Source organism: Mauremys mutica, unplaced genomic scaffold, assembly GCF_020497125.1.
Source record: "Mauremys mutica isolate MM-2020 ecotype Southern unplaced genomic scaffold, ASM2049712v1 001372F_np12_obj, whole genome shotgun sequence".
Classification (NCBI taxonomy): domain Eukaryota; kingdom Metazoa; phylum Chordata; order Testudines; family Geoemydidae; genus Mauremys; species Mauremys mutica.
In genome coordinates, this window is record NW_025423179.1 from 1 (window position 1) to 26,818 (window position 26,818).

Consider the following 26,818-nt stretch of genomic DNA (forward strand, 5'->3'; position numbering starts at 1 on the left):
ACACGCTCAGGGCTACCATTAAGTTACAGAACAGTTTTTCCCTGTTCTAACTTCAGTTCTGGCAGAGAAAATCACCACAAGCCTCAGACCTCATGTGTCAATTTTAAGGCCAATATTTTCCTTTTGCGCAGTATGTAGGAAGAGTGCAAAATTAGGCTTTATATTGAAACTCAGCTTCAATCTTAGCTATTTCCATAATTAAAGACTGGTTCCATCTTTGATCTTTTGGAGTTAGCGTTTGGAACACAGAAAATGCCAGACTGGCTCAGACTTTAGGTCCATCTGGTCAGTATTCAGTCTCCAAAGGTGGACAGTGCCAGATGCTTTAGGGGAAGGTGTCAGAGAATCTGCCTCCCACATTCTCATCCTTCTCTCTAACAGTTAGTGCCTGGCAGAAGCAATGAAGCATGAGGATCACTCTGCATATTGTGTTATCCATATAAATATCTGATCACTTTTTGAGTTTTGCTAAATGCTTGGTCTCAAAGACATCCGGTGGCAAGGAGTTCCACAGTCTAATTACATGATATGTGACAAAGCGATCATTGCATCAGTTCTGAATTTGCCACCTTCTGATTTTATTGAATGTCCCTTTGTTCTGGCATTATGAAACAGGGAGAACAGAATTCTGAGTTTGCCATTTTTGGAGGAGCCTTCTCCCACTAGAATTCAAACTAAGAAATGTTTTCATTTAGGACTTGATCCTATGCCTGTTGTACCCCAGAAGTATATTTCCGTTGACTTTACTGGGCATTTTCACAAGCCCTTAAAGAAAAATAATATATAATTTCATGAATGTAGTTATGGGGCTGAAAATGTCTCCTGATGGCTTAAAACAAGCCCAGGCAAAACTCTCCTGGAGCAGAGAGGCAGTTCACACCTCATCAGGGCATGGATGGGACAAGCCCGGCCCAGCCTCACAGGAACAAAGGACACTGGCCTAGGCAGCAACAAAGGATCTTTTGGACTTTGGAGTGACTCACCCCCCTTCCCGTGGTCGGTTTGGGACTGTGATGAGGCAATGATGATCTGATTCTGAAGGGGCAGGGGGAAAAGCCAAGAGGGAAGAAAGAAAATGATAAAAGAGAGAGATGTTTGCCAGGCTCTTTCACTTCCATTTACAGACATCACCCCCAATCGACTGAAGCGCTGATCAAAGGGGAGAGGCTGGCTGAAGACCAACCAGCCAGCCTGTGGTGAGAAGCATCTAAGTTTGTAAGGGCATTGGAAGTGTGTGAACAGCCCAGCGGTGGGGGTTCTCACAGCGGAGCAGGGTAAGGCTGGATCCCAGAGTCGAGGACCGGAGTGACCTAGCAGATCACCAGTCCAGATAACACCAGGGGAATGTCACACACTCCTACACTGCAAAAGTGAAGGCTTAGGAGACTTTCCTGCCCTGGGGTGTTTCTAACACTGTCTCACCTGCAGGAATTCACTTGCTGGCAGCTGGCACTTCTGTTCCATCTCACTGATCAGGGAACTGAAAGAGGATAGTTCCTCAGATAGTTTGGCAACATACTCATCCCTCCTCTTTTCAATTTCCTTATTCAGCTCTTCCGGATGGGCCAGCAGGAGTCGCTCTTGTTCTTCCAGAAACTGGTGCAGTTCCTGAAATTCTAACACAATCTTTTCCCTCTCAGTTTTTAGCTGTTTCTGAAATGAAGATATAGAAAGCACCACAATCAACAGGAGTCTTTCCAATGACTTCAGTGGGGTTTGGTCAGGTGTTAAGTGACCAGCCTTCTCCGGGGCAGCAGATTTCTATAGAGGCTCCCCGCACTATACTGTTGTGGTTATTGTTCGAGGGTTTCCCTTAACCCTCCCCTGGTTCTTGTCTCGCAGACAGAAAGCAGGAGACCAAAAAGTCCAAAGTGCAGGAAATGCGACGTTTACTGGGGTTAGTTCCAATCAAGCATATCCAGAGCTCCACACGCCAGCAGCGCCTTTACCCCGGGTTCCCCTTCCTGGCTCTGACGCCGCAGAGCCTTGCCTGTGTCCCCGTTCCCCATTCCTCCTTCTTAGCAGGTCCACATATACCTGCAGTGCGCACCCCTAGTCACACCCCTTACAACTTATGGTCCTGTTCCGTTCTGGAGGGTCGGGAGTCTGGGGTCCTCATCCCACTTCTTCTGTTCCCCACGGGAGGGATGAGGAGTAAGGTTGTGCTTGACCTTGGCTTGAGAGAGGAGCCAGGCAGCCTTCCAGTGTGTGTCCTCATATGTTACACTCCCACCTACCCTGTAACACTATCTGTTCCCATTATACTAACAAACCCAGCCAGCCAGGCAGAAGCCACACACCGTGTCTTTGTCCTTTGTCCTTCACACACATTAGTAAGGATGTCAGAGCATCAAAAGTCAAACCCAAAATTCTATCTCACTCCCAGCAGCCCCGGGCAGGCAGCCGGGAGCAGAGGGGCCGCCCCTGCCCGATCCCGCACATGAGCCCATGAACCCGGCCGGGGCTGCACCGAGCCCGCAGGGTGCCCCCGTCTCAGCCACTCTGATGCGCCCGGGAGATGTCGCGGGAGGAGGCCGTTGGGGCAGCAGGCGGCGTTGGATCGATGGCTGGTAGCAACACGGTGACCTGGCGAGGACGTCACGGGCCAGGCCTGACCCAGCTCTGCGGCTCCTGACACCCGGTGCTGGGCTCCCGCAGGACGGCGCTCGCCCGCCCTGGGCTGGGCAGATCCGGTGCAGCGGGTCCTGCCCTGCCCGGGAGCGGCGCCCAGAGCGCGACCATCCCCCGCGCGGGGACATCGGGCCTGGGTTTCTTACACACGACGTGGGCAGCGGCATGTGACACTCGTGGCTCCAGCATCTCCCCTTTCGGCTCTTGTTTTTTTCTACAGACTCAGCACAAGGCCGGGCCAGGAAGTTCTTGTCCTGGCTCCCGACCCAGCTGGCTCAGCAGCCCCGGTGCTCGTGGGCTCCCGGCCCCCTTCGGTGGGTTCCTGAGCAAATGGAGCTGCCTCTGGGACTTAGAACCCCCCGGCCCCACTGTACCATGCGCGCCGGGGCAGGGCTCTGCTGTGGGCCGGCTGCCGCCCTGGGTTCGTTTCCCGCTGGTTCAGTGGCTCGTTTGTGCATAAAATCATCACCGCATTTCACTGGCGCTCAGAGCTGCTGGGGGGTGGGGGGGGCTCGGCTGGCTCCACGCGGGGCTGACCAGCACCAGCAGCCCCCCAGGCTGTGACCATCCCCCCCAGCCCAGCCCCTCCGGACACAGGTCCCAGGGGAGGGAGCCTGTGCTCGTCCCCGGGCTGGGACGGTGCAGCCCCAGATCTGTGGTGAGAGCTGGGCAGCTTCCAGGGCCGGGCGCCAGGCATTCTTATTAGGAGGAAACGGGCTGGACGCAGGGGGCCGGGTTCAGTCCCTGCTCCGGAGGAATCATCTCACAGGGACCCCGTTCCCCCGACTCAGACTCCGCTGGACACAGGAGCAGCCGTAAGGCCGGGAGGCTCCGTCCCCAGCTTCTGACCCCCGACTCCCTCCAGCACAGGGCTCCCCCCAGCACTGCCGGTGCCCCTCAATCCCGACCTGCAGCCCCTGCCAGCCCAGCCCTGCCCCCCCCAGCCCTGCCGGTGCCCCTCACTCCCGACCCGCAGCCCCTGCCAGCCCAGCCCTGCCCCCCACTCCCAGCTCTGCCGGTGCCCCTCACTCCCGACCCGCAGCCCCTGCTAGCCCAGCCCTGCCAGTGCCCGTCACTCCCAACCCGCAGCTGCCTGCTAGCCAAGCCTAGGTCTGCATGGGGCTGCAGGTCGGGAGTGCACCCCCCACCCCCTCCCAGAGCCTGCACCCCCACCCCACATACCTTCTCCCACCCCCAAACTCCCTCCCAGAGCCTGCACCCCCACCCCCTGGCCCACAGATCAGTGTCCGATCCTCCCTTGTGTCAGGAACCACAGATCTCAGAGGGTTTCAGAGCGGTCGCCGTGTTAGTATGTCCCAGGAAAACAGCACGGAGTCCTTGTGGCACCTTAGAGACCAACACGTTTATTGGGCAGAAGCTTTCGTGGGCTAAAACCCCCTTCATCGGCTGCATGGAGTGGAACATACAGGGGGAAGGTATAAACACACGGCACGTGAACAGAGGGGAGTTGCCGGACCGAGTGGGGGCTCAGTGCTAACAAGCCAATTCAATTAAGGTGGAAGTGGCCTGTTCTCAACAGTTGGCGAGACTCAAACGCTGGCCCCCCGGGCGCTTAGGAGCTCGTCAGTCTGAACCCGCCACCCAGTGTCCTGCTAACGCAGCTGGAAGAGCCGCTGAGGGGGAGCAGAGGACTCCAGTGCTGGGCTCTGATTGGGGGAACCCTGGGGGGCCCGACGGGTCCCCAGCCTCTGTGCGCCCCAAGCCAAGGGGCAGGACGTTGTCTGTGCGCTGGGTCCTCCCTGCCCAGCTCTGCTTCCCCTGCGACACCTGCCCCTGATCTCCTGGGAACCTCTCCCGCCTGGCGCCTGGTTTGCCCTCTGGTCTGTCCCCTCCAGCCCCCTCCCCAGCCAGGCTCCCCCCCTGCTCTCCCCTCCCCCAGCCCCTTCAGCCAGGCTCCCCCCCGCTCTCCCCTCCCCCCAGCCAGGCCTCCCGCCTGCTCCCCACTCCCACCAGCCCCTTCAGCCAGGCCTCCCTCCCCTTCAGCCAGGGCCCCCCTGCTCTCCCCCCCGCCAAGTTGAGGGGTCTCTCCCCAGCCCTCACCTGGGTCCCTCCCACAGGGGGGCTCCCTCCTTCCATGGTGGGACCCCCCCGTCAGAGTTGGCCTCCCAGGAGCATAGACACTGATCCTAGAGCACCACACACAGACCTCCACAGCCACAGAGCTACGGGTAGAGCGTCACCCCCCTTCAGCCCCGTCCATAGAGGAGGACTAGAGGAGCCGCACACTACAACCAAGAGCCCAGAAGAACGGGCGGATTCTCTCCCCAGCGAAAGAGGCCGGCGGGAAAGTGACGATCGGGTCCCCGGTACCAGCATCGAAAAACGCCACCAGACCCCGTTCATAGTCCAGATACACCCGGATCCTGCGGGGCGCCCGGCTCGGGGGGAAGCGGATGCTCTGCACAGCGGACGTAAGAGCCCAGCACTGATCCTCACTGCACCACACAGTCCACATCCCCTGCTCAGGGTTAAGGCGGATCCGTCCCTTCCTGTTCACAGGCTCTCTGCCCCCCCCACAGCACAGACTCCCCTCCCCACCTCCATCTCCCAGTAGTGTCGGCCCGAGGTGAATCCCTCACAGCCCAGCACACAGGGCGCAGTGACAAATCCCTCAGAGCTGTCGGGCAGGTCCTGCCGTGTGCGTTCCCATCTCACACTTCTCCGATCCGCAGACAGGATGAGTCGGGGATGGGCCGTGTCTGGATACAGAGTCACGTTCACTGCAGAGAGAGAATCAGAGCGTGAGGGGCAGAGCTCAGCCCTGGGGCAGGGTCTGATCGTGTCAGTGACAGAACCTGCCCCAGCTGGGGAGTGAACCAGGCAACCTCCCCCCTCCCGGATTTACCCAGCTCTGCACGGGGAGCAGCGCTGAGATCTCAGCCATGGGCCGGGGGGATTCACACCCTGACAGAGCCAGTTCAGGGACAGAGCAAGAGGATCCGCTCGGCTGAGCCAGGCCCCAGACCCCGAGTCTGAGTCTCAGTGATTCCATCCTTGTGCTGGGGGGAAGACGAGGGGGGTCAGAGGGAGCTGGTTTTAAGCCACCTTTGTCCTTCCTTCAGTCTGCCTGGCCCCTCGCTCCAGGGGCCTCAGGGCTGTGAAGCAGAGAGCAGCCAGAGTGTGATGCCTCCTGTCTGTGCCCCCAGCAGAGCCGTCCCCTGGGGAGGGCGAATCGGGGCGACCGCGCCGGGCCCCGCGCTTTCGGGGCCCTGCGCTTTCGGGGCCCCGCGGGCTGGTGTGACTGGCTGGCGCAGTCGGCCCCAGAAGAGACGAATCCGTCACTTCCACCCCGGACCCCCCTAGGGCCGGCCCTGGCCCCCAGCCTGGCCCCAACCCACTGCTACAATAACGGCTGGGGGCAGAGTTGCTGCGGAGCCCCTGTGCCAACTTCACACGGACGGGGGTGGGGGGTCCCTGGCACCAGAGCTATTTTCTGGGGTCTGTTTCCAGGCACATCAAGGCCCCTTTGCTCTGACAGAGCAGCACGAAAGGGACTGACAGTCAGGCCCTGGAACCTTTCCCCACCTGCCCCCACCTCTCCCCACAGACGTGATCAGAGACCCTGGCAGCACAGGAGGCTCCCAGCAGATCACAGGGCCCAACAATCAGGACATTTTAAAGGATTCTGTTGTGGGTTTTAGCTCAGTCTCCTGATGTTTGAACTCCCCTGGCCCCTCCCCAGGGTTGCGCATGTGACAGTCAGTGCTGCCCACTCTCCCACCTGTCCTGGAGAAGGGGATTTTGGCTCCTGCTGCAGGAGCTCTCGCCCCCCATCTGCCCATCTCCTGCCCAGCAATTAATCCTGTCCCCAGCCCCCATCAGTTCTGTCCCCATCCAACCCCCTGCAATTCAGTCCCCCAGCCCCACCATCACCCCCATCAGTTCAGCACCCCTCCCCCACCGCCCTCAGTTCACCCTCCCAGCACTCACCCTCTCTGCTCAGAACCCACCAGCAATACAGCCCCCCCAGCCCATCAACCCCCCTGCTCACGTCAGGCCCCCTTCAGCCCCCAGGCCATAATAAAGCCTCCCCCAGCCTCACCTCTGCTCTTCCTAGGGCTCTTCACCCTCCCTAGGCCTGGGGGCTACAGTGGAGGCCCCCCTCCCACTTCCCAGGCTGGCAGGGGAGCAGCCGCACTGGGGTGGTGACAGCGGGAGCCCCAGCTGCGCCTAGGGCACCTGACAGGATTTCTAAGTAAAATTCAGACTCATTTTTAGAACTCTCAAATGTCGGGGGGTTTTTTCAGCCACGGCTCTATGGTGAGATCATGAGTGAGGCTTAATTTTACTGAGAAATCGCATCTCTCACGCTTCATTCATGACAGTTGGCCTGTCTGCGAACAGGTGATGTCTACCAAACCCCTTCTGACATTTTAAACATTTTTTCTTTTGACCTATAAAGTAGAGAGAAAACAGAAATGTCTATTTTTTTATGTTGGATTTTCCCATTCTTCATTGTACCACGTGTGCATTTGCTAATACTAATAATATGGCCAGGGGATGTGATGTATGCGCATAAAGAGTTCTGAGAAGGAGGTGAGATGTTCCTCTCTGACTTTCCAAAAGGCTCATTTTTAAACTCTCAGATCTCTACAGAGATACACTGCTCGTACCTCTCCCATACCCCAGCCCATCTGGTTACCCCAACCACTAGTTACAAATTCTAAATTCAAACAGAGAAAAGAATCGACTTTTCTGTTTTTAGGAAAGATCTGGGCAGCCATCAGTAATATGTTGCTCAGAAACAAAACCTGAACTATGGTGCTGCCAATGAGCCACCATAATTCATAGGAAAGTTTTCACTCCCCCTTTGATAGGAGAAATTTACCTTTGTCAAATCGCTGTCTAGAGGACAGTGAGTCTAGAGGAAGAAATGGGGGAAAAAGACGAAATGTCAGGTTGTCGTGTTTAGGGATATATTCACATTGTTAATGTTCTAACACAAAAGCAAAATGAAAAGAAAACAAACTTTATGAAGTTCTAGTGAAGGAGGTTAAGTGCAATTCAGACCAGTACAAACCATTCGACACCTCACTAAAAAATAACCCCAAACATTAAAAACTAAGGACATGACCTAAGGTGACATGACAGACCCAGAGATGTTTTACCAGCAATTACACACCTGTGGCTGGCCCATGACAGCTGACTTGGGCTCTGGGGACCCTGTGACGGGAGAGGGTCGCAGAGCCAGGCTCCAACCCGAGCCTGAACCTCGTGAGCCGGAGTCAGCGGACACGGGCCAGTCACAGGTGTTTAATTGCTGTGTAGAGAAACCCTCTGAAACGAACACATCATTCACAGACAAACCCATAGACAGACACTGTGGCCTGGTCTACACTAGGCGTTTAAATCGGTTTTAGGAGCCTAAAACCGATTTAACGCCACAACCGTCCACACTAGGAGGCACCTTATATCGATTTTAATGGCTCTTTAAATCGGTTTCTGTACTCCTGCCCGACGAGAGGAGTAGCGCTAATATCGGTATTAACATATCGGAATAGGGTTAGTGTGGCCGCAATCGACGGTATTGGCCTCCGGGAGCTATCCCACAGTGCACCACTGACCGCTCTGGACAGCATTCTCAACTCGGATGCACTGGCCAGGTAGACAGGAAAAGCCCCGCGAACTTTTGAAATTCATTTCCTGCTTCCCCAGCGTGGAGAGCTCATCATCACAGGTGACCACGCACAGCTCATCAGCACAGTTAACAATGCAGTCTCCTGAGAATCGAAAAAGAGCCCCAGCATGGACCGCTCGGGAGGTAATGGATCTGATCGCTATATGGGGAGAGGATTCAGTGCTAACAGAACTGCGTTCCAAAAGACGAAATGAAAAAGTATTTGAAAGAATTTCTAAGTCTATGACGGATAAAGGCCACAGCAGGGACTCCGTGCAGTGCAGAGTGAAAGTTAAGGAGCTCAGACAAGCCTACCAGAAAACCAAAGAAGCAAACGGAAGGTCCGGGGCAGGTCGAAAAACATGCCGCTTCTATGCTGAGCTGCATGCAATTTTAGGGGGCTGCGCCACAAGTACCCCACCCCTGACCGTGGATTCCGAGGTGGGGGTTGTAATCTCTGCCATGTCAGACGGGGAAGATGAAGATGAAGAAGAGGAGGAAGACCTCGCAGAGAGCACACAGCACTCCGTGACCCCCAGCAGCCAGGAGCTTTTTATCACCCTGACGGAATTACCCTGCTCCCAGCCCTCACAAGGAACTATTCCAGAGAATGACGCCATGGAAGGGAGCTCTGGTGAGTGTACCTTTGCAAATAGCAAACAGTGTTTTTTAAGCAAGCCTTTTTTAATGATTGATTTGCCCTGAGGACTTGGGACGCATTCGCAGACAGTATAGTTACTTAGAAAAGTTTGTTAACATGTCCGGGGATTGAGAGGAAATCCTCCAGGGACATCTCGATGAAGCGCTCCTGTAGGTACTCCAGAAGCCTTTGCAGAAGGTTTCTGGGCAAAGCATCCTTGTTCCGCCCACCATGGTAGGACACTTTACCATGCCATGCATGTAGCAAGTAATCAGGTATCATTGCGTGGCAAAGCATAGCGGCGTATGGTCCCGGTGACTGCTGGCATTCAAGAAGCATGCGCTCTTTATCTTGTTCTGTTATCCTCAGCAAAGTGATATCGTTCAGGATAACCTGGTTAGAAATCAGGAATTTAAGTAAGGGGGGGTGGCCATTTTTCTACTGGGTTCGTGGAATGCAGCAGCTTAAAAAAAACACTTTCCTGCACGTAGCGAAGCGGGGGGAGGGGAGGAGTGAAATGCCGATGATCTTTTCTGTTTGGTCACCGGCGAGGCGATCTTCCCCAAGCTACCGGACAAGCAGTGGGTGGGGGGGAGGGGGAAGGTTGTTGATTAGCAGGGAGCTAGCGTGGTATTAGCCATGCGTTGGGGGGGGAGGGGTAAATCACTGAGACAGTGGCTTACCATGGCCGCATGCAAGCTGAATCCTGATGCCTGGACCTGTGTCTGAGATCTGTAACCCAAGAGTTGCAAGCAGGCACTATTAAGATGAAAAATGCGACCTTGTAGGGAAATCACATGTGCTATGTAAGGTGAATAGTGCTTTTCACTGTGAAAGAGTATAACCATTGTTCTGTAAAATGTATCTTTCTAAATATTTATCTCCCTCATGCAGCTGCAAATATTTCAAGCGTCCCTCCTCCATCCCAAAGGCTAGCACAGATAAGGCGGAGGAAAAAGAAGACGCGAGATGAGATGTTCTCGGATATTATGGAAGTTACACGCAATGAAAGAGCTCATCTGAATGAGTGGAAGGACGTGGTTTCAAATTACAGGAAAGAGGCCAGTGAACGTGAGGACAGGAGGGATGAACGTGAGGACAGGAGGGACAACCGAGATGAGAGGTGGCGGCAGGAAGACCGGCAGGAAAATCAGCGGTGGCGGCAGGAAGATCAGCGGTGGCGGGATGCAACTCTGGGGCTGCTGCGTGATCAAACTGACATGCTCCGGCGTCTTGTGGAGCTTCAGGAACGGCAGCAGGATCACAGAGTGCCGCTGCAGCCCCTGTATAACCACCCTCCCCCCTCACCATGTTCCTTAGCCTCCTCACCCAGACGTGTAAGAACGTGTGGGGGGAGGCTCCGTGCACCCGCCCACTCCACCCCCGTGGACAGCCCAACCAGAAGGATGTCGTTACTCTGAATTTTATTTTTTTAATGGCCTTCTCCATCCCTCCTTTCCTCCTCCCAAAGCACACCCTTACTTCTCTCCCTCTTTTTATAATGAATCAATAAAGAATTCATGCTTTTTAAATGAGTGACTTTATTTGCATAAGTAAGCTGTACTCGAAGGGGAGGGGGAGTTGCTTACAGGGACTGAGTCAATCAAGGGGGTTGGGTGTTCATCAACAAACACAGCAGTCACACTGTACCCTGGCCATTGATGAAGCTCGTTTTCAAAGCTTCTCTGATGCGCACCGCTTCCTGGTGTGCTCTTCTAATCTCCCTGGTGTCTGGCTGCGCGTAATCAGCGGCCAGGTGATTTGCCTCAGCCTCCCACCCCGCCATAAAGGTCTCCCCCTTACTCTCACAGAGATTGTGGAGAATACAGCAAGCAGCAATAACATAGGGGACATTGGTTTGGCTGAGGTCTGAGCGAGTCAGTAATGTGCGCCAGCGCGCCTTTAAACGGCCAAATGCACATTCCACCACCATTCTGCACTTGCTCAGCCTGTAATTGAACAGATCCTGACCACTGTCCAGGCTGCCTGTGTATGGCTTCATGAGCCATGGCATCAAGGGGTAGGCTGGGTCCCCCAGGATAACGACAGGCATTTCAACATCCCCAACTGTTATTTTCTGGTCTGGGAAGTAAGTCCCTTGTTGCAGCCGTTTAAACAGAGTAGTGCTTCTGAATACGCGAGCGTCATGAACCCTCCCTGGCCATCCCGCGTGGATGTTTGTGAAACGTCCCTTGTGATCCACCAGTGCTTGCAGCACCATTGAAAAGTACCCCTTCCGGTTTACGTACTGGGTGCCCTGGTGCTGCGGTGCCAAGATAGGGATATGGGTTCCATCTATCGCCCCCCCACAGTTAGGGAATCCCATTGCAGCAAAGCCATCCACTATGGCCTGCACGTTTCCCAGAGTCACAACCTTTCGTAGCAGCAGCTTAGTGATTGCTTTGGCTACTTGCATCACAGCAGCCCCCACAGTAGATTTTCCAACTCCAAATTGATTCCCGACTGACCGGTAGCTGTCTGGCGTTGCAAGCTTCCACAGGGCTATCGCCACTCGCTTCTCTACTGTGAGGGCTGCTCTCATCTTGGTATTATGGCGTTTCAGGGCAGGGGCAAGCAAGTCACAAAGTTCCATGAAAGTGCCCTTACGCATGCGAAAGTTTCGCAGCCACTGGGAATCGTCCCACACCTGCAACACAATGCGGTCCCACCAGTCAGTGCTTGTTTCCCGGGCCCAAAATCGGCGTTCAATGGATAGAATCTGCCCCATTACCATCAGGATCTCCAAAGCGCCGGGGCCCGCGGTTTGAGATAATTCTGTGTCCACGTCCTCATCACTGTCATCGCCGCGCTGCCGTATCCGCCTCTTACTCGCCTCGGTTCGAAGGTCCTGGTTCAGCATATACTGCACGAGAGTGCGCGAGGTGTTTAAAACATCCACGATTGCGGTATGGAGCTGAGCAGGGTCCATGCTTGCTGTGCTATGGCGTCTGCACGGTTCACCAAGCAAAAAAGGCGCGAAACGGTTGTCTGCCGCTGTCAGGGAGGGAGGGAGGGGTGAGGCTGTACCCAGAACCACCCGCGAAAATGATTTTTGCCCCATCAGGCACTGGGATCTCAACCCGGAAATGCCAAGGGGCGGGGGAGGCTGCGGGAACTATGGGATAGCTACGGGATAGCTACCCACAGTGCAACGCTCCAGAAATCGACGCTAGCCTCGGACCATGGACGCACACCACCGATTTAATGTGTTTAGTGTGGCCGCGCACACTCGATTTTATAAAATCTGTTTTACAAAACCGGTTTATGCAAATTCGGAATAGTCCCGTAGTGTAGACGTACCCTGTGTCACTGATTAGCATTCAATCATTAGCACTCAGTAAACCTGGCTCATCCTTTGGGGGTCTCATTCTCTGCAGCTCAGGAGGATAAAAGGTGGAGAATCTCTAACGCAGGGGTGGGGAACCTACCTCTGTGAAGAGCTGCGGGAACTAGGAACGCGGGGGGTTCCCATCTGCTGGCCCCGCACCCAGGATTCTGCCCCAGCCCCCAGGTGTGGTCCCAGCCTCAGCCCCTTTGCCCCCTCCTGCCCCCCCCTCCCAGGGCCATGGTCCAGTCTTGGTCCCCGCTCTGGAGAGAGGGGGCAGAGACAGGGGTAAGGGAGGTGCCAGGTAAAATGTTTGGGGACCACTGGCTTTCAGCTCCCCCACTTGTAAAAATTCTTCCAGCGCCACTGCCTCTGCAATCCCTGCGCGGCTGGAGCCGCGCACGCCAGCTCGGCCTGCTGCGGGGGGAAGCCCCGAGCCTCCGCACCCCCTCTTTGTCCCCCTGCGGGTGAGTGGTCAGCGACTGATTTTTTCTGTGGCTCAATGGCCTGTGATAGAAAATAGCCCTGCTCTATAGCAAGAGAGGGACTGTGGTGACACCGGAGGCCTTGCAGACAAAAAATCCAAACAAACATACTCCAGAAACTGTGAATTCAGCAGGAAGCTCAAGCTCAGGTTAATGTTCACAGCTGCTAGGAAAGGAAACCCCCAGGGAGTCCGAATGCAGCCCCCTAACCCAGTGTGTGCATGCTGTACTGAGAGCTGGGTAGGGCATTCATAGCTTCCAAATGATTAGCTGACTATCTCCATCCACAATCATTGTCCCCAAGAGATTTCCCCAGCTCTGTCTGTTATCAGTGTAACATAGGTGAGAAAATTCCCCAGGTGACTGGTTATTACCTGTGAATTCCTTCATTCTGGTCTCCAGAGGTGCATTTCCTTGAGAAGATTCCCAGAGTCTCCATTTCAGTTCAGAAGAAAAGGCCACTGGGTTCTGAAACTTCTCCCTCTCGCATCTGAAGAACAACCCAGTGTTACTCGCTGTGGAGTTCGTTCATGTTTGTGTTTTACTAACAAGTATTTTACTCTAGTGAATGGCTGTAGCTCAGCAGACCCTGGAGGTTAAATTCTCTGTTGCCCCAGGAACAGGTCCAATCCCAGCTTGGACACTACAAGTTTCCCCTTCGTTTTGGTGACCGATACTGGAAAACTGCATCCAGTCTGGGGTCCCCAGTTTAAAATGGACGTTGAAAAAGAGTGGAGACAGCACAGAGAAGACCCACAAATCTGATGTGAGGGCTGGTGAAAATGCCTTGTCCTGAGAGAACCCTGCCACTTGAGTGTGGGGTATAAATGCCGATGTGACGCAGCAGGGAGTGTGGAGCATTGACCTGGGAATGTTGCAGGGGAGTTTTACTGGGACTGTCTGCATTGGGGATGGTGGACTTTCCTTGAGGGAAGATACCTGGGCGCGTAACATAAGAGCCCAGGAAAGGGGTTGGGGCCAGGTGACACCTTCTGCCCGGGAAACGGGCTGAAGGCTGGAGGAGGAGCTGGGGGGAGGCTGGGAGAGACGGCGGGAGCGGGGTTCAGTTTAGAGCAGGCTGAGGAAATGGAGGGAGCCCCAGGACTGGGGTCTAAGCTCCCAGCCCCACAGAAGGACTTGACTGAGGGGTCCTGGTTGTACCTTCAAGCTCTGTTTGGGGCTCTGTTCCTGTCGCCCAATAAACCTTCTGTTTTACTGGCTGGGTGAGAGTCATGGGGAATCACAGGAAGTGGGGGGTTCAGGGCCCTGACTCCCCCTCACTCCGGGACAACTGTCATGGGGAGAAGAGACTTGGCACTAAAGGGCTCCTCAGTTTAGCAAACAAAGGCAGAACAAGGACCAGTTGCTGGAAGCTGAAGCCAGAGAAATGCCCATGGGAATCAGACAGACATTGTTAGCAGTGCGGGTGCATTAACCATTGGCAGAAACTGCCCAGGGAAGTGGTGGATTCTCTATCTCCTGACAGGGCACCAGAATAGGGGGGCCGTGGCCCCATCACTTTTAAAGGTGGGCGAGCTCTGCTCTCTGCCTTGGTACCTGCCTGAAAGGTGTGTGATGCGGGAGGGGGCGGAGAGGAGTGAGCAGGGGGCAGGGTTTCAGGGAAGAGGCAGAGCAGGGGTGGGGCCGAGGTTTGGGCACCACTGCCCCCCCACTTCTAAGCAGCCTCAGGTGTTACTGTCTGTTGATGTCGATAAATCAGGACTGACTGGCTTTCTGGAAGGTGCTTTAGTCAACACACGTCAGGATTTAGTCAAATAGAAATTATTGGGCTGAACACAGGAATAACTGGGTGAAGTTTAAGGACCTGACACACATCAGCACCGACTCTGTGGGGGCTCCGGGGCTGGAGCACCCGTGGAACAAAAATAGTGGGTGCTCAGCACCCAGCAGAAGCCCCACAGGTCAGCTTCCACCGCTCCCCCCTGCCCCAGCTTTACACTAGTTGCCTTTCAGCTGCACTGAACGTCCCCTCGTTCTTGTATTGTGAGTGGAGCAAAGAGTCCTGTGGCACCTGATAGACTAACAGACGTATTGGAGCATGAGCTTTCGTGGTTGAATCCCCACTTTGTCCTGCTCCAATATGTCTGTTAGTCTACAAGGTGCCAGAGGACTCTCTGCTGCTTTTACAGATCCAGACTAACACGGCTCCCCCGCTGATATTGTGAGGGTGGGAAGCAGGATCCCCTGACGTATCCCGTACCCCACTGAAGGGAGATAATTAGTGACAATCCTTGGGGTGATGTAGATGCCCATCGTACCAGGACCTGGAGTGAGACCCACTATCCCATTTCAAAGATAATGTATGTTCTTATCTAGTTCTTTGGATACATACGACGGTCAGTCCACTAGCTCCGGGGTTCTCAGCTTACAAAGGCCAGTGTGTGTCCCCCCCGCACTGAGGGACAGCAAACGACTGAATGAACCGGCACTGCCCAGGGAGCCGGGAGCACTGGGAGTCGGTGCAGTTCTGGGGGGCAGGGCTGGAACTGGGGGGAACTGGCTGGCACCTTCTATTGCTGGTTCGTCAATGTCTGGGGGATGAGCCATGTAACACGGCCGGGCGGGTCCCTGCCCACAGGTGTCTGTGTCAGCGCAGGGCCTGTCAGGCTTGTAGCTCGACATCAGCATCATGGGGCGAGAGGCAGCCCAGGTTGGGAATCTGGAGGGCTCAGCAGTGCCACAGTCCAGGCTGCAATCAGGCCAGAGCAGTAACCCCTGGTTGGAGGAGGAACCTCAGCTGAGCAGGTGGGGGATGGGCTCGTGCAAAGCCAGGAAGGTGGCAGCAGAAATGGCTGCAGTGAGGAGTCTGCAGCCCCCCTGTGCACTCGAAAGGGCAGGAGGGACCCAGGCAGAGAACAGCCTGCTGGGAGCCGGGCCCTGGGGGAGGGAGTGTTAGACTCACAGGGCCAGAGGGGGCTGCCAGGGTCACCTGGTCTAACCCCCGTCAGAGAGCAGGGGGGAGACGAAGGCCTGTGGGAGGGGAGCGGGGAGCAGCCCAGGGAGGGAGCAGACGTTGCCTGCATGTGGCAGGGTCCCTGGGCTGGACCCTGGAGCAGTGGGCGGCTCGAGTTCCCCACCCAGCCCCGGCTGGAGCGGCATTGCCTGGGCAGTGGGGCCAGCGAGACTCTGCCCCCCAGCAGGGGAACCATTCAGTGACCTGGCTGGGGGCTGAGTCACGCAGAGGAAGCTGCAGCTCCTGGGGGGAGAGATGAGGCTGCAGCGTGAGAGAGAGACAACGCGGGGAGAGACGCAAGGGGAGGGGTTGGCCCTGGAAGAGCTAATCCCCAGAGCAGCCAGGAGGGGGCAGCACCTGCGGTGAATACAGCAACCTGGGACAGCATCCCACAATGAAAAACTCATTCTCCATCCCCAGTCCCCTGAAGTCTCCGTTCCACCAGCCACACTACAAGTAACACCCCTGTCTGTAGGTCAATCACTCTTTTCTCAGGCTGCTCTATTCTGGAGTCTGGTCACAATGACAACAGCCCCGAGATTAGATGTAACGGCGGGAGATTGGGAACGAGCCCCACACTCTGCACTGCTGGGCCGTGGGGAGCCAGGTCTCATGTCCAAAATCCCTTCCCTGCCCTGGGAAGTGAAAGGGAGAGTGAGAAGGAGCCACCTACCTGCTCAAGGTGCCTTTGATGTCCTAGAGGGGAGAGAGAAAAGGAAATTCAGTCCCAGCTCTCACACTCAGGATCCCTCCTGCTCTGGAGGGGACTCACTTGGTCTTCACAGTTGGAAGTTCAAAGTACAAATATTTATTTATTAACATAAACAAAAACTTTGAACGTGCTGCCTTTGCTCCTTTGCAAAAGTGCTCTAAGTTCAGGGTCTGGGCCCAGGAAGTTTGTACTAGGAGGCACACAGGCTCTTTGTGTAATGACATGTGGATAGCCACCCGGCACATGGAATTAAGGGCTCAGTCTTGCGATGTGCTGAACAAGGATCTGCCTAACACTCACAGGTGTGGGGAAGATCCGCTCCTGCAGACTCCAGTGGGGCCAGAGGGAGGGATGCCCCCATGCTGTGCTGCCCCCGTGCTGTAAACTCTCTCCCCACTCGCCCACAAACACTCTGAAGGCCTGTCCTGTGGGCTTCTTGACAGCCACAGGAAGGTGGGGCTGGGTGAGAGCAGTGGGTGTGGGGTACAGAGTAACACAGGGCCAATCACCATCCTACATCCCAGGATCAATGCAGGACACCTGAGGAGTGAAGAATGCTGCCCACAGCAGATACTGGTCGCAACAGAGAATCAGACCCTAGATATCAGCTAGAGACATCCAGGATGCTACTTTTTATTTCTCACCTTCTTTCTTATTTGCTAGAAAGAGGCATTTTTTGAAAAATAAAATCATCAGAAGGCTTTTGGAATTCTAACACCTACTTACACGCTCAGGCTACCATAAGTAACAAACAGTTTCCCTGTCTAACTTCAGTTCTGGCAGAGAAAATCACCACAGCCTCAGACCTCATGTGTCAATTTTAAGGCCAATATTTTCCTTTTGCGCAGTATGTAGGAAGAGTGGCAAAATTAGGCTTTATATTGAAACTCAGCTTCAATCTTAGCTATTTCCATAATTAAAGACTGGTTCCATCTTTGATCTTTTGGAGTTAGCGTTTGGAACACAGAAAATGCCAGACTGGCTCAGACTTTAGGTCCATCTGGTCAGTATTCAGTCTCCAAAGGTGGACAGTGCCAGATGCTTTAGGGGAAGGTGTCAGAGAATCTGCCTCCCACATTCTCATCCTTCTCTCTAACAGTTAGTGCCTGGCAGAAGCAATGAAGCATGAGGTTTAATATCACTCTGCATATTGTGTTATCCATATAAATATCTGATCACTTTTTGAGTTTTGCTAAATGCTTGGTCTCAAAGACATCCGGTGGCAAGGAGTTCCACAGTCTAATTACATGATATGTGACAAAGCGATCATTGCATCAGTTCTGAATTTGCCACCTTCTGATTTTATTGAATGTCCCTTTGTTCTGGCATTATGAAACAGGGAGAACAGAATTCTGAGTTTGCCATTTTTGGAGGAGCCTTCTCCCACTAGAATTCAAACTAAGAAATGTTTTCATTTAGGACTTGATCCTATGCCTGTTGTACCCCAGAAGTATATTTCCATTGACTTTACTGGGCATTTTCTCAAGCCCTTAAAGAAAAATAATATATATTTTAGCAATACTGTATGTTCTGACCTTTGACTGTGTGACACTGTGTACCTCAGGGGAATACGCTGCACCCCCATGTTCATCCTTATAATATGATTGTGGGGTATCCAATGAAAAGTTTATCATGTTGGGTGTCCTCAGAAGGCTCACGATGCACTGAGCATTGTTGTTATAGTGATGTTATAGGTTGTAATTTCATGAATGTAGTTATGGGGCTGAAAATGTCTCCTGATGGCTTAAAACAAGCCCAGGCAAAACTCTCCTGGAGCAGAGAGGCAGTTCACACCTCATCAGGGCATGGATGGGACAAGCCCGGCCCAGCCTCACAGGAACAAAGGACACTGGCCTAGGCAGCAACAAAGGATCTTTTGGACTTTGGAGTGACTCACCCCCCTTCCCGTGGTCGGTTTGGGACTGTGATGAGGCAATGGTGATCTGATTCTGAAGGGGCAGGGGGAAAAGCCAAGAGGGAAGAAAGAACATGATAAAAGAGAGAGATGTTTGCCAGGCTCTTTCACTTCCATTTACAGACATCACCCCCAATCGACTGAAGCGCTGATCAAAGGGGAGAGGCTGGCTGAAGACCAACCAGCCAGCCTGTGGTGAGAAGCATCTAAGTTTGTAAGGGCATTGGAAGTGTGTGAACAGCCCAGCGGTGGGGGTTCTCACAGCGGAGCAGGGTAAGGCTGGATCCCAGAGTCGAGGACCGGAGTGACCTAGCAGATCACCAGTCCAGATAACACCAGGGGAATGTCACACACTCCTACACTGCAAAAGTGAAGGCTTAGGAGACTTTCCTGCCCTGGGGTGTTTCTAACACTGTCTCACCTGCAGGAATTCACTTGCTGGCAGCTGGCACTTCTGTTCCATCTCACTGATCAGGGAACTGAAAGAGGATAGTTCCTCAGATAGTTTGGCAACATACTCATCCCTCCTCTTTTCAATTTCCTTATTCAGCTCTTCCAGATGGGCCAGCAGGAGTCGCTCTTGTTCTTCCAGAAACTGGTGCAGTTCCTGAAATTCTAACACAATCTTTTCCCTCTCAGTTTTTAGCTGTTTCTGAAATGAAGAGATAGAAACAGACAAAGCACAGGTCAAGGACAGGAACACGGAGTGAGTTATGGGACACTTTGTAAAGCCTCATGTACGCACATGGGAGCATGTCATTGCAACCCTGTAGAATTTAACTCTTGATATTTTATGGAGAACGTACTCTGTGCTCAGTAGACAGATGATTTTCCAATGAATTCTGAAGAACCCTAACTGGTGGTTAGAATATGAATCTATCTTGCATTATTAGGATATTCTGATATCAGTGGTGTCTAGAAAACCAGACCCTTCAAATAACAGGAAGGACAGCAGGTGTGGGATCCAGAACGGGACAGGCAAGGATTACTTCTGCAGAGCAAACAGTAGAACCCAACTCGGAAGCGCTTGACTTGAACTGGGGAAGAGATTTTCCCCACAAAATACACCTAAATGAATAGGGCCATGTTTCTAAAACTGGCTTCAAAATCAGAGCCCCAACAATTGCTCTGATGAGTTTTGAATGCACAGTTTAGCATACAAACATTTGGTCACATCATAAATCTCCAATTTTAACCCACACAGGGATTCTGAGCACAAACTGGGTGTCTGGCAAGACACCTGTTTACAGGTTCAGATCTGAGTTTGCAGGGCACTTAGAAATGTGCATGTGAACTGGACAGAAGCCCACCAAGTCGTGCTCTTTCTGGAGCTCTCTAGCGCCCGGTACCCCAGAAGCAAGAAACTTACATCATATCTAGAACCCAGATCTTCTTCACGGCAACGTCCAGCAGTGATATCGCTAGGGCCTGTTCCAAAGCACCACAATCAACAGGAGTCTTTCCAATGACTTCAGTGGGGTTTGGTCAGGTGTTAAGTGACCAGCCTTCTCCGGGGCAGCAGATTTCTATAGAGGCTCCCCGCACTATACTGTTGTGGTTATTGTTCGAGGGTTTCCCTTAACCCTCCCCTGGTTCTTGTCTCGCAGACAGAAAGCAGGAGACCAAAAAGTCCAAAGTGCAGGAAATGCGACGTTTACTGGGGTTAGTTCCAATCAAGCATATCCAGAGCTCCACACGCCAGCAGCGCCTTTACCCCGGGTTCCCCTTCCTGGCTCTGACGCCGCAGAGCCTTGCCTGTGTCCCCGTTCCCCATTCCTCCTTCTTAGCAGGTCCACATATACCTGCAGTGCGCACCCCTAGTCACACCCCTTACAACTTATGGTCCTGTTCCGTTCTGGAGGGTCGGGAGTCTGGGGTCCTCATCCCACTTCTTCTGTTCCCCACGGGAGGGATGAGGAGTAAGGTTGTGCTTGACCTTGGCTTGAGAGAGGAGCCAGGCAGCCTTCCAGTGTGTGTCCTCATATGTTACACTCCCACCTACCCTGTAACACTATCTGTTCCCATTATACTAACAAACCCAGCCAGCCAGGCAGAAGCCACACACCGTGTCTTTGTCCTTTGTCCTTCACACACATTAGTAAGGATGTCAGAGCATCAAAAGTCAAACCCAAAATTCTATCTCAGGTTCACAAACAGGCTTATATGCCAACAGTTCTGTCTGTTGAAAGTAAAGCCAAAAACTGGGGGAGGAATTTGCAAAAATTTTTGAAATGTCAAAGTTGTTTCCATTTTTCAGTGTTCAAAATGGGACAACTGTTAATTTGTTTGTGAAATATCATGAAATAAATTGAAAAAAAAATCACATTTCTGTTTCCCCTTTTTTCTAAAATGTAATAAAATAATGTCCATTTCCACCACCACCCCATTGTTTCCTTTTATTCCATTCTCTCTGGAACTCTTCAAAAGTTCTCCCATTTTAGAAAAATTGGCAAAAAGAAAAGGGAAAAACTAGGAGAAAAAACTTGGAAATTATTCATGTTATTGTATCAGTGGCAAAAAGGAAGAAATGGGGGGAAAAAGGGATAAAAAACATTTGAAATAATTTCAGCTTTTTAAAACCAAAATGAAAACTTCAATTTGAAATGAAAATAAACATTTTGTTCATTCTGAAATTTCCTGTCAAAAAACTGATTTTTATTTATTTACTAAATCCCATTTTGCTACAGGACATGTTTGTGGTTGGTAAATTTCGACGAGCTCTAGCTGAAAGACTAAAGGAGAAACTACTGTTAGCTAAAGAAATTAAATTCACATTATCAATGGAAATATTTGGATTATTAAACCTCTTTCCTTAATGCTCCATTTTCCTGTTTACACTCAATTAAAGCAGAACAGTTTTTCTTTACAATGAGAATAAATAAGCAATAATCTTCCATGGAAGGGAAGATGTTGCTCATTGTTCTTCTTCCGTTAGACTAAGCAGAGTATCAATAACGTCCCAGTGCACATTTTGCCTCTGAGTAAGAACGGCACCTACCAGTAGTTCCTGGCTTGTATTTTCCCCACTCGATTTATACGACAGAATCTCGTCTCTCTCTTTTTTCAAACTCTCCAAATGTCTCTGAATTTGTTCCTAACAAAAGAAAAACTGGTTTAGTTTTGGATGTTTTTGGAGGGTTTTTTTCCCCATTTATTTACATTTTCAAGAATATTAAATACATAATAAAATGGGTGAGTGCTCTAACCACATGACTATACAGCTCTGGGAGTTAAACCAGCTCTCCAAGACAGCAGCAGGAAAAGCGCTGCCGTGTGTTCACACTGTCAGCTGCAAACGCAGTGCGTGGCCACATTTGCAGCTCTTGCAACGCCACAGAGAGCAGTGCATTGTGGTAGCGATCCCAGAGTGCAAGTGGCTGCAGCGTGCTTTTCAAATGGGGGGGGAGTGGAGTGTGACAGGGAGTGCATTGTGTGTATGTGGGGGGAGAGACTGTGCGTTTGGGGGCAGAGTGTGTGACTGCCATAAGCGCGAGCTCCGTGGCTCCCAGAGAAAAGGGAAAAGCACCAATGGGAGCTGCCAGAGCCGCAGAGCGGGACTTGCAGGTGCCGGCAGCGTGCAGAAAGCCCCCCTGACCCGACCTGACCCGTTCCCAGCCCGCAGGACTAGGAGGGAGGCTGCTGTGGACCGTGGGGTTCCCAGGAAATGTTCCTGACCATCGCCGTCCAGCTGGCTTGGCAGGAAACCTTCGTGGCGCTGACCCCTACGGCCAATGACCTGAACCTGGGAGTTGCAAGTTGCAGTCACTCGGGGTTCCCTTCCCCTCACGTTACCTAAGGTTACCATACGTCCGTATTTTCCCAGACAGTTTTAGATATTTAAAAATTCCCCCCAACGGCAATTTAAGGACTAAAAAGACGGAGATGTCTGGGAAGATACAGATGTTTGGTCACCCTACAAGAGTGGCCACTTGGCTTCAGGGGATTACGGGATGTTTCCGGAGGCCAATCACAGCGCAGTAATGCAACATGTCGTCCACACTGACACCCAGCCGGGGCGCAGCAAGCTCTATGCTTCTCATGGAGGTGGATTACCAGGCGTGCTCCAGCCACAGAGTCCAGGTGCTCTAAGTGCCTGCCAGTGTGGACGTGTCGAGAGTTAGTGCACCCGGGGCTGATTTAATGCGCTCTAACTTGCAAATGTAGCCAAGGCCTAAGTATTTATCCTCAGTGGAACAGATTCAGCAGGAGAGATGGAGGGAGCCCCACCTCAGACTATCCCATAGAGAGGTGGCAGGTCCCTGTTCCAATCCCTTCTCCTCACCAGGTGGAAGAGGGACTTGAACCTGTGGTCTCCCATGTCCCAGGTGAGTGCTCTAAACACTGGGCTAAAAATGATGAGGGAAACTTTCTGTGTGAACTCATCTGAGGGGTCTCAGGCCACCTACCAGGCCAGGCCCCACACAGGAGTTAGGTGGCCTAACACTGATCTTCCCTGGGGCTCAGGTGGGAGACGGGCATCGGGATGCAGTGCGCATGGGCAGAAGCAGAAACATAGGTGCTGAGGGAACTAGTTACTGAAAACACAGACGCCGAGGGAGTTTAGGCACCGACAGGGCTCAGCAGGAGTTTTGTGAATTGCAGTGGAGGCTCCAACTGGGGTTTAGGCACCTAAGTAAATACTGTGAATCTAGGCCTCCCGGACAAGGAAACTGAGCTAAGGACAGGCTGGACGGAGGCTTCACTTCCTCACTGCACAGGTGTTCACACTCCGCTCATGCTCGCTGCGACTTTTCTGAGCAGTCTCACAGAACCACATTCTCATCCACGGCATGTTTTGATATATCACCGGCCTTGGCATTTCTAAGTGGGCGTGAGAAATAATTCCCCCCCCCTTCCGCCTACACATAAACAATTCCTGACCCCTCCCCTCCCCACACACACACACCCCAGGGGCTTTGCTGATATAATTATTTTGTTTAAAAAAAAAAATCCCACCCCTCTCCAACACAGATCTGTACAAAAACTGTATGTAGAGCAGGCCTTAAAAACAACATTCTTCCTGTATAAAATCTCTTCTGCTTTTCTACCGTGTCATTTTCTGAAGCTAGTTTTATGACGTTGCTGGTTTTATATTTCTCAGGTGGCTCTGTTCTGATTGTTACAGCATGTCTGGGCTGGGATATATCCCAAATGAAAAAAATGACTAATTCTTAACTTGTAATGTAGAGCAGCTTCCTCAACAGGAAGCAGGGAGTGGTCCTTGTTGCTGTGGGACTCTCTGAAGACCAGACAGATCAGGGTTTGATCCACTTCACAGAAGAGTTTCAAAAGCTCTTCATGTTTTTCACACACTTTCTTCCCCCTTGGCTCTGGGATATTTTTGGCTATTTCAATGACATTCCTCAGCTCCCGGTTAGCCTGGAACTCCCCTTCCCGGAAGGCTTCTCTGCACTGAGGGCAGAGATACCAGGGGGAGGTTTCAGACTCCGTGCAGTACTGAGTGATGCAGGATCGGCAGAAATTGTGCCCACACTTGATGAGAATCACCGGATCGTTAAAAGAAGCCAGGCAAATGGAACAGATAACAGACTCTTGAAGATGTTTTACCTGGCTTCTTGCGGCCATGGCACCTACGAGAAATAAGAAAGTAAGTTTCATTTTCACTTTCCTCAGCAATGTGTCTATCCCCGACTGAAGCTGGCCTCCGCCCTTCCTGCAGCAGCCTGCTGAACTGTTGTGAATGTGTTTGCTGGACCCTGGGATCCTTCAGTTGTGGAAAGGAGAAAATATAAGGAGATAGGAGAGAGAGATATAAACTAATGACTATATTGAACTCCTACATTTGTACAGATTAGACTTTAAACAAATATTGTCCCCTGCTGTCATAAACAGGATTAAGTAAATCAAGTCACCGAAGAGATACAAGTATCAAGGGGTAGCCGTGTTAGTCTGTATCCACAAAAACAACGAGGAGTCCGGTGGCACCTTAAAGACTAACGATTTATTTGGGCATAAGCTTTCTGAAGAAGTGAGTTTTTTACCCATGAAAGCCTATGCCCAAATAAATCTGTTAGTCTTTAAAGTGCCACCGGACTCCTTCTTGAAGAGATACAAGCATTTTCTAAATAAAAGAGCCAGTCATAAAATCCCTCTTTCCATGCCCCCAAAAACTTTATAGAGGCCAACAGGATTGGCAGAATTATTTTCAAAATATGCCATTATACTTTCCTTCAGCCATCATAGTTAGAAATTATTTTTTAAGTTTCAAAACAGGATCTGATGTGAATTAGAAATAGATCAGAGTTGCAATGTTAGTTTGATTGGGACTGGAATTTTGCCAACGTTCTGGTGTTCTCAGTCTAATCAGATCCATTTCTAATACAAATAACAGATGTAATTTTATTATTACTGTATGTTGCAACATTTTAAAACTTCCTACGAGTTATCTAAACAATTAAATTAAAAATCCAGAATGATAGAGTGCCATGTTCAATCCACTTTTTAATTTATTTGAAACATTCAACTGGGACTGTACAGCTTCCTCCCCCTAAACACTGAGGAGGTCCAGCACCTCGCCATTGCTCCATACTGAGGATCGCCTGGCACGTGGAGGCATGGTCACCTGGAAAGATTCCCTGAGAGCACTCCACGCCTGGCTGAGCAAACAGGAAGGGGATTTTCAAAATTCCCAGAGAATTTAAAGGGTGGGTCTGATGGTTGGTCACCCGAGGGCAGGGCAGTAGAGTTCAAAGTGATGACCAGAGTGGCTAGAACAGGGATTGTGGGACACTTCTGGAGGCCGATCAGAGCGCATTAACAGACCAGGGCGTCCACACTGGCTCTGTGGCGCTCCAGCGGGGGCGCATCAAACATTATTACACTCACCGAGGTGGAGAACCAGGAGCGCTCTAGCCGCGGAGTCAGAGCGCTCTACGTGCCTTGCCGGTGTGGCCGTGTTGTGAGTTAGAAAGCACAGATCAGTTGATAAGCATCCTGGAGCACCAAGCGGACTCGATGCAGGCGCTCATAGCCATGCAGACGGAGCAGTACCACGCCCGCTGCAGCCCTTGTCTCACAACACTTTCCCTTGTGCCCCCATGTCACCGCCAACCCACTTTCCCCAACATCCTGGTTCTTATCGCCACCAGCTGCCTCCCACACCTGTAGCTTCACCACCCAGCCCTGAAAACTACGACCCTTACCCACTGCACTCACCCCCCATCACCATGCAGTACAGCCAGCCTGAAGTGCAGCACTCATTGCACAGCACTCCAGACAGGAAGGCCGAGTAGGATAATAGGACATACACAAATGTGTGATTGTGCCATTCCCCACCCCCTTGCCCTTTCCGTTTCCCAAGCAGTTGTGTTTCTTTTCAATAAATGGATTTTTTGGCTTTGAAAACATTATTATTGCATAAAGTAAAAGATACCTTAGCCCAGGAAAGCAACAGGCACTGCAAATCAGCTTAGCAAACACAGATTCCTACTAACATTGGAACCACTGCACTTCACTCCCGTGCAGGGCACCAAACGTCACTGGTGGCTTTCAGCCTCAAATTGCTCCCTCAAGGCATCCCTAATCTTTGCAGTCCCGCGCTGGGCCCCTCTAATAGCCCTGCTCTCTGGCTGTGCAAATTCAGCCTCCAGGTGTTGAATCTCCGAGTTCCATGCCTGAGTGAATCTTTCCCCCTTCCCTTCACAAATGATATGGAGGGTACAGCACGCAGATATAACCGTGGGGATGTTGTCATCGGCCAGGTCCAGCTTCCCATACAGAGAGCGCCAGCGGCCCTTTAAACGGCCAAAAGCACACTCCACAGTCATTCTGCACCTGCTCAGCCAGTTGTTGAACTGCTCCTTGCTGCTGTCAAGGCTCCCTATGTAGGGTTTCATGAGCCACGGCATTAAAGGGTAAGCAGGGTCTCCAAGGATCACAATGGGCATTTCGACTTCCCCTACGGTGATCTTCTGGACTGGGAAAAAAGTCCAGCTTGCAGCTTCCTGAAAAGGCCAGTGTTCTGAAAGATGTGTGCGTCATGAACCTTTCCGGGCCAGCCTGCGTTAATGTCAATGAAACACCCACGGTGATCCACAAGCACCTGGAGAACCATAGAGAAATACCCCTTCTGATTAACATACTCAGGCTAGTTGGGCTGGTGCCAGAAGTGGAATATGCGTCCCATCTATCGCCCCTCTGCAGTTAGGGAAACCCTTTTGTGCAAAGCCAGCTACAATGTCATTCACGTTACTCAGAGTCCCGGTTCGTCTGAGCAGGATGCGATTAATGGCCCTGCAAACTTGCATCAACACGATTGCAACGGTTGATTTTCCTACTCCAAACTGATTAGCGACCAATCGGTAGCTGTCTGGAGTTGCCAGCTTCCTGATTGCAATAGACACCCGCTGTTGGAGACAAAGGGGTCAGGTGACCTCCTGGCCCGGGAAAGAGGCAGAGGAGAGAGGAGAGGCCGGAGGGGGGCTGAGCAGATGGGAGTGGGCTGGAGAACAGAGGGGAGGCAGGGAGATCCGGTTATC

At 52.2% G+C, this 26,818-nt stretch overlaps 1 pseudogene; it reads right to left on the reverse strand.

The window, feature by feature from the left end:
* Window positions 1–4,710: 4,710 nt before the first annotated feature.
* On the reverse strand, window positions 4,711–23,921 carry LOC123358069 (annotated as a pseudogene).
* Between the last annotated feature and the right edge of the window lie 2,897 nt (window positions 23,922–26,818).